Source organism: Lagenorhynchus albirostris, chromosome X, assembly GCF_949774975.1.
Source record: "Lagenorhynchus albirostris chromosome X, mLagAlb1.1, whole genome shotgun sequence".
Taxonomy (NCBI): domain Eukaryota; kingdom Metazoa; phylum Chordata; class Mammalia; order Artiodactyla; family Delphinidae; genus Lagenorhynchus; species Lagenorhynchus albirostris.
In genome coordinates, this window is record NC_083116.1 from 4,522,248 (window position 1) to 4,535,185 (window position 12,938).

Below are 12,938 nucleotides of genomic sequence, written 5' to 3' on the forward strand. Positions count from 1 at the left end.
CAATGAACAATCAGAAATTAAAATTAAAAATTACTCTAAAAAATAGCATAAGAGATATGAAATACTTGGGGATAAACCTGTGAAAACATGTGAGAGACCTCCACAGTAAAAACTAAGAAATACTACTAAGAGAAAATAAAAAGACCAAATAAACAGAGACATATACCGTGTTTATGGGGCAGAAGGTTTACTATGTTAAAATGTCAATTCCCCCCAAATTGATTTATAGATTTAATTCAATACCAATCAAAATTCTAGGAGGTGTTTGCATAGAAATTAACAAATTGATTCTAAAATTCATATGGAAATGCAAAGGACGTAGCATAGCTAAGTCAACTCTGAAAAAAGAAAGGCAGAGTTGGAAAACTTACACTACTTGATTATAAACACTTATTATAAAGCTATAATAATCAAGACAGAGTAGTGTTGGGTCAAGAAAGACAAATAGATCGATGGAACAGAATAGAGTTTAGAAAGACTCACACCTATGTGGAAAACTGATTTTTGACAAAGGAGTAAAAGCAATTCAGTGGAGAAATGATAGTCTTTTCAATAAATTATGCTGGAATGATTAGATATACATGTGCAAAAAATGAATTTTGATCCATACTACATGACATATAAAAAATCAACTCAAAATGTGTCATAAACCTAAATATAAAACCTAAAATTGTAAAACTTCTAGAAGGAAACATTGGAGAAAACCTTTGCAACCTTGGCTAGGTAAAGATTTCTTAGCCACCAAAAGCACAATCTATAAAGGAAAAAAGTTGATAAATTGGACTTCATCCAAAATTTTAAATATCTACTCTTCAAAAGCTAGTGTTAAGAGAATGAAGACAGAAGACCATGAGAAGAAATTTGTAAATCATACATCCTGTAAGAGACTTATAACTAGTGTATGTAAAGAACTCTTACAACTCACCAATAAAAAGACAACACAATTTTTAAAAGGATGAAAGATTTGAATAGTCCTTTCCCCAAAGAGGATATGCAAATGACCAATAAGCACAGGAAAGATGCTCAACATCATTAGCCATCAGGGAAATGCAAATCAAAACCACAATGAGATACCACTTTATAGCCACTACAATGCTTACAATCAAAATGATGGACAACAACAAGCATTGGCAAGAATGTGGAGAAATTGGAACCCTCGTACATTACCGGTGGGAATGTAAAGTGGTGCAGCCGCTTTGGAAATCAGTCTGACAGTTCCTCGAAAGGTTAAATGTCACCATATGACCTAACAATTCCACTCCTAGGCATATGCCCAAGAGAAATGAAAACATATGTTCACACAAAAACTTGTACGTGAATGTCCACAGCAGCATTATTCATAATAACCAAAAGACGGAAACAACCCAGATGTTCATCAACTGATACATGGATAAACAAAATGTGGTATAGCCGTACACTGCAATATTATCCAGCCATAAAAAGGAATGAAGTACTAGTACATACTACAACATAGATGAACCCTGAAAACATCAAGCTCAGTGAAAGAAGCCAGTCACAAAAGCCCACACATCGGGACTTCCCTGGTGGCGCGGTGGTTAGGAGTCCGCCTGCCAATGCCAGGGACACAGGTTCGAGCCCTGGTCCGGGAAGATCCCACATGCCGCGGAGCAACTAAGCCCGAGCATCACAACTACTGAGCCTGAGCTCTAGAGCCCTCGAGCCACAACTACTGAACCCCACGCGCCTAGAGCCCGTGCTCCGCAACAAGAGAAGCCACCGCAATGAGAAGCCCGCGCACCGCAACGAAGAGTAGCCCCGGCTCACCGCAATTAGATAAAACCCCCACGCAGCAATGAAGACCCAACGCAGCCAAAAATAAATAATAATTTAAAAAAGCCCACACATTGTATGATTCCACTTACATTAAATGTCCAGAATAACGCATATCCATAGAGACGGTAAGTGGATTAGTGGTTACCAGGGACAGGGTGGTAGTGGAAATAGAAATAGGGAGCGACTGCTTAATTGGTATGGAGTTTCTTTTTGGAGTGATGAAAATATGTGGAATTAGATAGTGGTGATGGTTGCACCACTTCGTGAATATACTAAAGTCACTGAACCGTATACTTTTAAAGGGTGAGTTTTATGGTATGTGAATTATGTCTCATTAAAGCCATTATTTAAAAAAAGAAAAAAAGATTCTGAGTTATTTCCATTTTTGTTTAGCCCTTTGTATCATTTAATTTTTATTACATAGAATCTCTGGACAATGGGAAGTGGGAGGGAAGAAGGACAGTACAAACCCACACTTACTGTGCAGAGTGACATTATGGAGTTAAGATGTACTGTTTCACTTATTTGTTTTTAATCTCTAAAAGAGACCTTTTATTAAAACAAGGAAGCTGAGGCAGGCCTTATTGGAATGGGTTCAGAAAAGTCATAGTAATATGTCTGGAAGGTGCAAATGCATTGGCGATACATGGGTTCAGCTCCCACTACACTCACACTGGTTGGATAGTGTGAACTGTGTGCTCAGGTGAAAGCAGCTTTGGCCCTTGGCTGGGGAAGGAACAAGGGGAACAGGATGGGGTTTGGAGCCATATTTCCCCTGCTTTTGCTCAGCTTGTCCATCATCCAATGAAAACATCCAAGTCTATCAGAAAGCCTGAGAGGTTGTTCAGGACAGGTGGTGGTGGCCAACGTGCAGAGAGGAGAGTGAGTACTGGACTTTGGTTGGAGTTCCAGCTCCACCACTTCCCAGATGGGTGACCTTGGGAAATTCACACAGCCTCTCCAACCTCATTTTTCTCATCTGCAAAATAGGAATAATAACGTTTGCAAGGTTGTCTGTATATTGCCCCAGAAGATGTATGTGAAAGTGCTTGACAATGCTTGTTGATTGCATTTGCATCTGAAACTCCTGGTAGAGTCATTACTGTAATGTCCCAAAATAGCCAGTTTAAATGTGTATAAACCATCCATATTCCTCCACATACCACACATGCAAGAATAGGATGTAAATACTGTCATGTACACTATTTACAACAGTAAGAATGTATGGGGCATGCACAGTGTAACGGGCTCTTCTCTAACGGGCTCTTCTCACAAATTTAATCCCTGCAACAACTAGGAGGTAGGTCCTGTTGGTTTCCCCTCATGTAGATAAATAAATTGAGATTCAGAGGTTAGACAATGTAACTTGTCAAGCTACAAAGGAATGGGGAGAATAGAAATTGCCAAGTACTCTTGACCTTTGAACAACATAGGTTTGAACTGCGCAGGTCCACTGATTTGCAGACATGTTTCAATAGTAAATACGACAGTACATACGATCTGTGGTTGGTTGAATCAGCAGATGTGCAACCACAGATACAGAGGGACCATGGATATGGAGGGCTGACTATAAGTTATATGCAAATTTGCAACTGCAGGGAGGGCCCCCCTAACCCCCACGTTGTTCAAGGGTCAACTGTATTTGAATAGGAGGTAGAAGAGAACAGTGGTTAAATGTGTGGCCTGTCTGAAACTAGCCCCACCACTCACTAGCTGTGTGACCCTGAGCACACCTGTCATTTGTAAAAGGGGATAACAATAGTATCCACCTCATTAACCTCAGTGGGTGTTATAAGGATGAAATGGGTTAATATACTTATGATACAGAGAATAGTATCCGGCACAGAGAGTTAGCTATGATCAATAATCCATGATAAAAGATTTTCATCATTAATGAAACATCAGTCTAAAAACGTTAGGATGCTGATAATGAATGTAATCTCCCTCATGGGACTTCTGTGTTTGTTCACAATATTAGCAGTTGCTTAATATTGGGAGTTCTTTTGGCTGTTGATACGTTTTATGACAACTTCCCAGGCCACCAAAAATGGCTTCATCCTCAGAGCACAGGTTAGTCATCCCCATCTAGGGGAGAATGCCACCTCTGTGGAACCTGGAGCCCAGAGAGTGAGAAGGGCCTGTATAATGTAACATACCAAATGCATGAAAAACTCAGGCTGGAAACCAGATATTCATTGATTCAAGCCCATTTGAAAGCCAGGTCTAGGATTCAGAAGGACTTGAAGACTGTGGGACTCTACAGTGAGCAGCTTCTAGGAATTGGTGAAAACTGTCAAGACATTTTCCCAAGAAAGGTACATGATGTTTGCCTTGGTTCTTTGGTGACCTGCTGACAGGAAAACCTCTACGTGGTACTTCTGACAATGTTTTCAGATAAAGACAGAGATACTAAATACCTAGCTGTCAGAGAAAGAGGGGGCAGCAAATCCCTCATGGCACATGTTCATGGAAGGGATAGGTGGTTTATCAATACTGTAAAGGTACAGATGCCCCATGGCCTGCTGGGGTCTGGGTAGTGTGAATAGAATGGGAGGGCTCTGTCCTAGGACCCACTTTCCAAAGGGGCTGAGGGGTATGGGGGTGGCATCCCCCCTCTGGTGTGGCCACTGCCCATCAAGTGGTCTGGGCCAAGGAGATGAGAAGCTGCTGCTTGCCTTCCCTCACCCAGGAATTCTCCGTCAACACACAACTCCGTCAGTCCTCTTCCTTTCCTGTCTTCAGCTCCTCAGCTTTGACCTGGGCCCAATTTCCGGGGCCCTGTCTCCTCCTCAGGTTGGCTGGCTGGGTACCAGGTAGTCAGCGGGCGATGTTCCTGGATCCTCAGCATGGGATGGGGATGGTCCCTGTGCTAAGGCTGCTCTGAGCTCACCTCCCACTCAATCTGCCAGAAGGCCAGCATCTTCTTGGTGTGATGGGGGAGCATATTCAGCAGTAAAAGGATTCTAAGTCCACGGAGGTTAGCACTTCCTAGGCCTCTTTCCTAGAGACTGGGCTCCATCTTCTAGCACGGCACCCCTGCCTGCTCTAGGAAAGGACCAGGAGAAGAAAAGGGCCCAGTCTTAGAATCAGGGCATTGGGTTCCTGCCCTGGTACCACCAACTCATGTGGACCCTGGGTAAGTCTGAGCCTGCCCCTCCCCGGGGCTCAGCTGCCCATCTGCAGAGCAAGAGGGAGAAGGAAAGAGCCTCACCAATCCTAGAAGGTGATGGCAGTCATGGAACCTGTCATTGACAGGCACAGGTGGTTGCATGAGACCTGGGCTCTGGGTGTGTCTTGACTCCCCGCCTGGCCGTGCCAGGCTCCACTTCCTCTAGGGACTCTTCCAGCTGGAAACCCTGAAGACTCCCCTGGGCAGTTACTGCCTGCTTGCTGTCTGCGGGGTCCTGCCTCCAGCTGCCCCGGACAGGGCCGCTGCTTAGATGGGGTCTATTCCTCAGACACAACCGCCCAGGGCTGCCTTAAAGCTGCCCTGGAAGTAGGCAGTCTGGGGAATCGGGGTGGCTTACACGGAACTCTCCAGGCTTCATTCTGACTGGGGTTGGAGCTGATCAGGGTGTTGCAGAGGACGCCCCCTCCTTTCTCCCTGGAGACTCACACTCTCTTCAGACTGGCTGCCATGGTCCTCCTCTCAGCGGCTCGTGCTACTCCCAGCCCTCCCCCGACCCTCTGTCTTCTCCTCCTCGCCCACCCCCCTGCTTCACTCAGCTGCCCACTCCCCCCGGCACGCTTGGCAAACCTTCGAGGCTCTGCACATCCCAGGGGGCAGAGGCCCTGAGCAGGGCCTTGGGTCCCGGCGCTGAGCTGAGCCCACAGCTGCCTGAGCAGATGTTGCCGCAGACGGCGGCCTGGCCGGGTGGAGCCCGAGCTGTCGGGACCGGGCCTCCTGAGCGAGCCGGGACCGCAGGCAGGGCAGTCGGCCGGAAGCAGCCTGGGTCCGCAGGGAGCCCCACTCCACAAGACCGCGTCTATGTCAACCAAACCTCCGTGTGGCCATGAGGGTTGCGTCTACCTGATACGAGGTTCTGCCAGGGGACACAGCCTGCGTCTGCATGGAGCTGGGCCCTCTAAGGAGGTGCAGATGGTGTCCACGCAGGAGGAGACTCCCCGAGAAAAGGAGGGCTGTATCCCCAGAGCACGAGACTCTATAAGATGCGGTCTGGATCTGCACAGGGCCCAGATTGGCCAGAGTACACAGATGGAACCAATGGAGGACGAACGGCGCTCACCCTGGAGACACAGGCGGAGCCAACAGCAGGGACTGCGGCTCTCCCGGGCCATGCAGACAGACACCGCATGGACCACAGTCCTGCAGAGAACTGACGGCTGGTCCATCTGCGGACAAGGCAGCGCACAGCGTCAGAGATCGTGTCACCTGTGGATGTGGCTGCCCTGGGCGCACGGCTCTGCCTGTTGGTGCCGGCAGCTGGGGCAGCGCTGTGCGAAGCCTCAGTGGAGAGACATGTGTGCAAGGTGAGCCTCGGCGGCTGGGGCAGCACAGCCACGAAGGCGGTGGCTCTGTCCTCGGGCACAAACCGTGTCTCCAGCTCAAGCTACATCTGTACAGGACAAGAAGATGTGGGCTGTGCGGCCAGAAGCTACGTCTATATGAGCCCAGAGCTCCGTGTGGAGACACAGGCTGGGTCTGCGCACAGCCCGACCTCGGCTGCCCAGGACAAGGTGGGGCAGCCCCAGAGGAGGCTGCATCTGCCCAAGATGAGACTCTCTGTCCCGGATGAAGTTGCATCCGTCCTGAATACCGTTATGTCTGCAGAGAACGAGGCTCTGTCTACTCACAATGAGGTTGCGACGGCACGCCAGCCGGTGTCTACGCAGAACCGTGCAGATTCCACAGAAAGCAAGGCTTCTCAAGGAACTGCAACCTGCACTGGGACAGCCAAGCCCCTGCCTGCATAAACGCACCGGGCTGTCTCGTGGAGACGTGGCCCACGTTGAGAGGGTGCACGGCCCTGCTGAGCACTGCCACCTGGATCTGCACCCAATTACAGCCAGTACGTGGCTGATCCAGGGCTGCTGGGGGATCTGCAGCCTGTGTCTACATGGAGTGTGTGTGGCTCCAAGCTGGACCAGCAGGGAGCAAGGCTCTGCAACTTGTCATTGATGAACCCGGGCTCTATCTGCCAGTGTGAGCTGTCTCTACAGCCAGCACAGGGACGAACTCAGAACTAGCCAGTGCAAGGGAAAATCGGTTGCGCTGAACTCAACTGTGGATCTCTGTGGACACTTGTCCTGCGTCCACACCACGTGCAGCTCCTCGAGGAACTGCAGCTCAAGGGAGAGAAGCAGAGACAACTGCTGCAGAGGGCCGCCGGCTGCGTCCACCTGACCCAAGGGTGCTGCTCTCCCGGAGGTGCAGCCTGGGTTGGCAGAGCAGAGGGGGTGCTGCCAGGGGGCGCTGGCTAATTCTCACTGAACCAGGGCACCAGCTGGAGGCTCAGCCCAGGTCTACACTGAGTCTGGCTCGGCAAGGAGCTGAATGTCAGCTCAGGGTGGCCTCTCCCACGGAGTGCAGGCTGCCTCTTAATGGAGCAGAGGGCCACATGCAGGAGCAGCCCGCCTCCGTGCCCAGCACAGTGCTGCTAAGAAACATCACCTGGATCAGGGCTGCTGAACGAGCCTCTGTGTGGGGCCACTGGCAGAGCCTCACCAGAGCTGAGCTCCAAGCCCAGGCCGGGATTCACCGACACACAGCGCAGCCGGCGTCCTCCATCCTGGTCCCTCCCACCCCCAGCACCAGGCAGCTGGAAGCAGCCTTCCCAGGGCTGGATCCAGCCCTCCCAGTCAGCGTTTGCTTCTCTACCACTGCCTGCAGGATTCTCCCCCCCGCACCGTTTCATCGCATCCCCCACTCTCTCTGAGCGTCCCTGAGGCCACTGTGTGTGTCCCCGGATTTGGACAGACTCCCATACCACGTACCAAGGTACAGACTGATTCCCTCATGCAAATCCTTCGGCAGGTCTTAATCTGTAAAAAGGCTCCTAATAAATGAAAAACCACCAGAGCCTGATTCTGTTTCTGGTTGGGAGATCCGGGATTCATACACCCTGGGCAGCATCTGGACAGGGGTTGGCGGGGTTGGCAATGAGCGTTCCCAGCAGAAGAGATTTCATGAAGAAAGGCCCGGGAGTAGGAAAGCATGGACTATTTGAGGAAACAGCCAGTCAGGCATATTTCCTGGAATGTGGTTGGCTGCTCTCTCTCTTGGGCTCCCTCAGCCCTCCGTAGAGCTCTCCATCAGCACTTGTCGCCCGGGACCCCATCGAAATCTCCTCCTCTGCTGCCCCGCCCTCAGAGGCCGAGCCCCTCACAGGGCTGCCCCGCCCTCTTCCCTCTTCCTCTCCCCCCACGCTCCCCAGCGATCCCAGGAAGCCCCAGGCTTCTGGTCGCTCGCCGCAGTAGTGCTGCCCAACAGAGCTTTCTGTCCAACACACGAGCCCCGAGTCACACGTGGCTGTTGGGCCACTGGATCTGTGGCGCATGTGAGCGAGGACCTGGGTTTTAAATCATAATGAATCCTTCTTCTTTTCTATTTTAAAGTTGTGGTAAATATATATATATATAATTTGCCAATTTAGCCGCTGTTTGTGTACATTTCAATGATATTAATTACATTCACAGCGTTGTGCAACCGTCAGCACTTCCTATTCCCAAAGCTTTCTCATCATCCCACAAAGAAACTCTGTTTTCAGTTTTTTACAATTAAAATTAGTTTCAATTTAAATAGTCCCATGTGGCTAGTAGCCACCATATTGGACAGGACAAGTCTAGAAGCCAACGAGCTCCAAATCGACATCTCCTGCCTAGACGTCCCCTCTGCCCGGAGCCCCAGTCCTGGATACCCAACTGCGTAATGGGCACCTCCAACTCAGCAAACTTTCCAAAATTGAATTCATCACCTCCACCCTCACCTGCCAATACTGCTCCTTCTGGGTTCCCTGTTCTACGAAATCGCACCACCAGCCACCCCAAGGCCTGCGTCAGAAACCCACGAGTCACCTCAGGGTCATCCCGTATCTCCCATTTACTTCGCTTCCACGGTCAATTATTTCCAAGCTCCACAGATTCTGCTTCCTTAAAGTGTCTCATCTGAGCCCCATCTCCTCCTTCCCTATCGCCACTCTTCAGGGCTGGCTCCCCGTCCCATCCCTTCACCACCATACCCCCGGCCGCCCCCTTCCCTGAGCCCCTGATGCCGGAGGCTGGCCGAGCTCCCAGCCCCTGCCCCTCAGCACTTCCCAAGTGTGGGGAGACCAGAGGGATGCTCTCTGTGAAGACCAAGACCTCGGCAAGCTTGGGAAAATCAGAACAAGGGCTAGGAGGAGGTTAGCCAGGCTTCTGGGACAGCCCCCCAGGCTAGCCAAGAAGCGTGGGAGCAGACTTCCTATGTGGGACCCCGCAGATTGGAATCTGAACCCTGGCTCTGCCTCTGAACATCTGCCTCCGTTTCTCACCTGTAGGACGAGGACGATTTTCATCCATCCTCACTGTGCTGTGAGGCTGGCCAAAAGCAACGCTGGGGAAGGGGTCTGCCACATCCTAGGGGACAGGTCAGCCTCCCTAGGGGGCGGAGGTTACTGGTCCCAGCTCACAGGGCTGGGGAGTGCCGTGGCAGCACCTTGGAGATTATTCCAAGAGGTGACAGACTTGTCAACTGGAGTTCAGAGAGGGGTAAATGCCCTCCAGAAAAAGTGGCCAAATGAGGTCACAAACAACTCCATTTCCAGAAGTGCCTCACCAAGTCCCTGGGGGTGTCCTGGGGGTGTCAGCCTGGTTAATGGGCAAGCCCTCCCAGCAGGGAGGTTTCTGTCTCTGGGCCTTTGTCAGTCTTAATCCTGGCGAGTTTAACGGGGGAGATGTGTGCCTCCTGACTGCGCTGCCCGCTCGTCCCTGGGTGAGCCCCACACACTGGGGCCTGAGGGCCACTTCCTTCTCCCAGAGCCTAGAGGTCATGACGCCATTAAAAAGGAGGGAAGCTTCTACCTGCAAAGAAATAAAGAAGCTCCGAATCTGAGAGAGTGAGTGATCAGCACCAAATGTCTCGCTTAACCTTCTGGCAGCAAAGACAGGCTTTTTTGGTTTTCCTTTTTCCTGTAGCTTCATTCTGCAGAAGGCAGCGCCAAGAGCATCACCCCTGCTCCTCAGTGAGAATGCAGCTACTCCGAGACCGAGCCTGGCGCCCCCTCCCCTTCGGTGATCTCTGGACACGATACACAAGAGGCCCCCCTGAGCATGGTAGCAGGCCCTCTTCACTGTAGCCCGGCTACGAGGACCTCTGTTTCAAAGACCTTCCTGGGCTGCAGGGCTTAGAAGCCACGCCTTTGGCCCAGGCTCCTGTTTGGCTCTTAGCCCCTGAGGCCACAGTCTAGGACTCTCACCTAGAGAAGGCCTGGGGCCGGGCCAGGTACTTCTGGAAATGGAGTTGTGTGTGGCCTCACTCGGTCACTTCCCTGGGCAGTGTGCAGCCAGCGGGCCGGGTACAGATAGCTGATGAACAAGCCCTAAAGATGGGCTCCCAGCTTGGCCTGGCTGTGGGACCTTAGGCGTTACTTTGCCTCCCTTATTTTATGGCTGGAGAAACTGAAGCTTTGAGGACAGAGGCGACTTGCCGAGGGTCTGCACCCCACAGCACGTGCCGCATTTACCACCCTGAACGGGGGTCCCTTCCTCAACGGCCAAAGAGGGCTGTCCTCCAAGCCAGTATCTAATTCCCACAGGAAAACCCAATCTCGACATAACTCCACACACGCCATACAGCTTGAGCCTCTGTCCCCTATGGGTGAGGCCGTCCTGCGCCCTGGCTGGGGATGGGGACACGCGCGCGCGCGCGCACACACACACACACACACACACACACGCTCCTAAGCTGAATACCTAATCCTGCACAGAATGCTGCATCTTTCCAACCACCCGCCCGTTCCTCCTTTGGCCCACAGAGCTCCCCTGTGACTCTTCCCCAGAAATCTTTGCTGCCATAAAAATAGACTGCTCAGGCATTTGGATGCGTAGCTCTCACTCTCCTTCTAAATTGAGGAACTCATTCTAATATAGCGTTAGCTGCACAGTCGTGAAAAGAGAACGCAAGGGAGGGAGTGGAGCAGGGGACAGGAGGGCTGGCTCCTTTGCCAGCCATGACTTCTAGGCCTGGGCCTTGGGGCCCCGGGCCTGGCAGCTGGGATGCTACTCACCTGACCAGTCAAAAGATACTCGCGGTACAACCTTCCTACACTGTTGGCGGGAATGTAAATTGATGCAGCCACTATGGAGAACAGTATGGAGGTTCCTTAAAAAAGCTAAAAATAGGGGCTTCCCTGGTGGCGCGGTGGTTGAGAATCCGCCTGCCAGTGCGGGGGACACGGGTTCGAGCCCTGGTCTGGGAGGATCCCACATGCCGCGGAGCAACTGGGCCCGTGCGCCGCGGCTGCTGAGCCTGCGCTCTGGAGCCTGTGAGCTGCAGTGCTGGGCCCGCGTGTCACAACTGCTGGGGCCCATGCGCCTGGAGCCCGTGCTCCGCAACAGGAGAGGCCACCACGGTGAGAGGCCAGCGCGGCCCCAGCAAAGACCCGACGCAGCCAAAAATAAATAAATAAATTTATAAAAAACCCCAAAAGCTAAAAAACTAAAACTAGAGTTGCCATATGAGCCAGCAATACCACTCCTGGGCTTATATCCAGAGAAAAGCATAATTCGAAAAGATACATGCACCCCAATGTTCACAGCAGCACTGTTCACAATAGCCAAGACATGAAAGCAACCTAAATGTCCATCAACAGACGAATGGATAAAGAAGATGTGGTACATATACACAATGGAATACTACTCAGCCATGAAAAAGAACCAAATGATGCCTCTTGCAGCAACATGGATGGACCTAGAGATTATCATACTGAGTGAAGTAAGTCAGACAGAGAAAGACAAATACCATATGACATCACTTATATGTGGAGTCTAAAATATGACATAAATGAACTTATCCATGCAACAGAGAGACTCATAGACATAGAGAACAGATTTGTGGTTGCCAAGGGGGAGGGGGGTGGGGGAGGGACGGATCGGGAGTTTGGGATTAGCAGATGCAAACTATCATATATAGAATGGATAAACAACAAGGCCCTACTGTAGAGCACAGGGAACTCTATTCAATATCCTGTGATAAACCACAATGGAAAAGCATATAAAAAAAGAATGTATATATGTCTAACTGAATCACTTTGCTGTATAGCAGAAATTAGCACAACTTTGTAAATCTACTATACTTCAATTTAAAAGAAAAGATACTCCCAGATGAGGACATGCCCTTTGGAAACGTGGCTCTAGTCATAGACCATCAAAAGTTTGGAAACCATCAAACCTAATCATCCCCTCGACTTTTATATTACAAACGTGCCTACTGAGGCTGAGAGAGTCAGGTCAGGTCAACACACATCTTTCTGACTCTCTCCAGAGACTGACAGCCCCACCTGAGGGCTCCTTCCCCAACAGAAACAGGAAGGCATCACCGTACCAGCCCCTTACGCTTCCCTGACGAGTCAAGCAGTGGCCTCTACCTGGAGCTCTCTGCAGGCAGACCTGGGGTGAGCAACCCAAGCCTATGGGACTCGTTCCAGGGTCAAGTTGCTCTATTTGACACTCCCCTGCTTCCTGGTAATCATATCCATGAAGATGATGGGAGTTAGTTCTCCCAGACCATGTGCTCGTTTCAAAGACCATCCAGGGCTCTGGGGCACGCTTGGGCAAATCAGAACCTTGGTGAAGTTAGGGCTGGGAGTGCCACAGGCAAAGGTCCCAGCTAACATCAGGTTTGGGGCAAATCAGGCAGATTGTACCCAGCAGGCAGAGACCAGACGGCACCTCTCGGGCCCACCAGCCTGGCAGGAATAGGAAAGCATTGGCGACTCTGCTTGCCCTCCCCCTAAGGCATCTCAAGCCACGTTGTGGGGACTGATACCTCTCTTGTCTCAAAGTGTTGGAGAAGATGAGCTAGGTTAGCAGTTTCTTCTTGTTTCAGTGTCAGTTCCCTGCAATTGGTGGATTCCAATCATCGATGCCCATTTGGAAAGGGAGGGGATTCGGGGGAGACAGGAAGCAGGAGAAAGAAGCGCGTCATT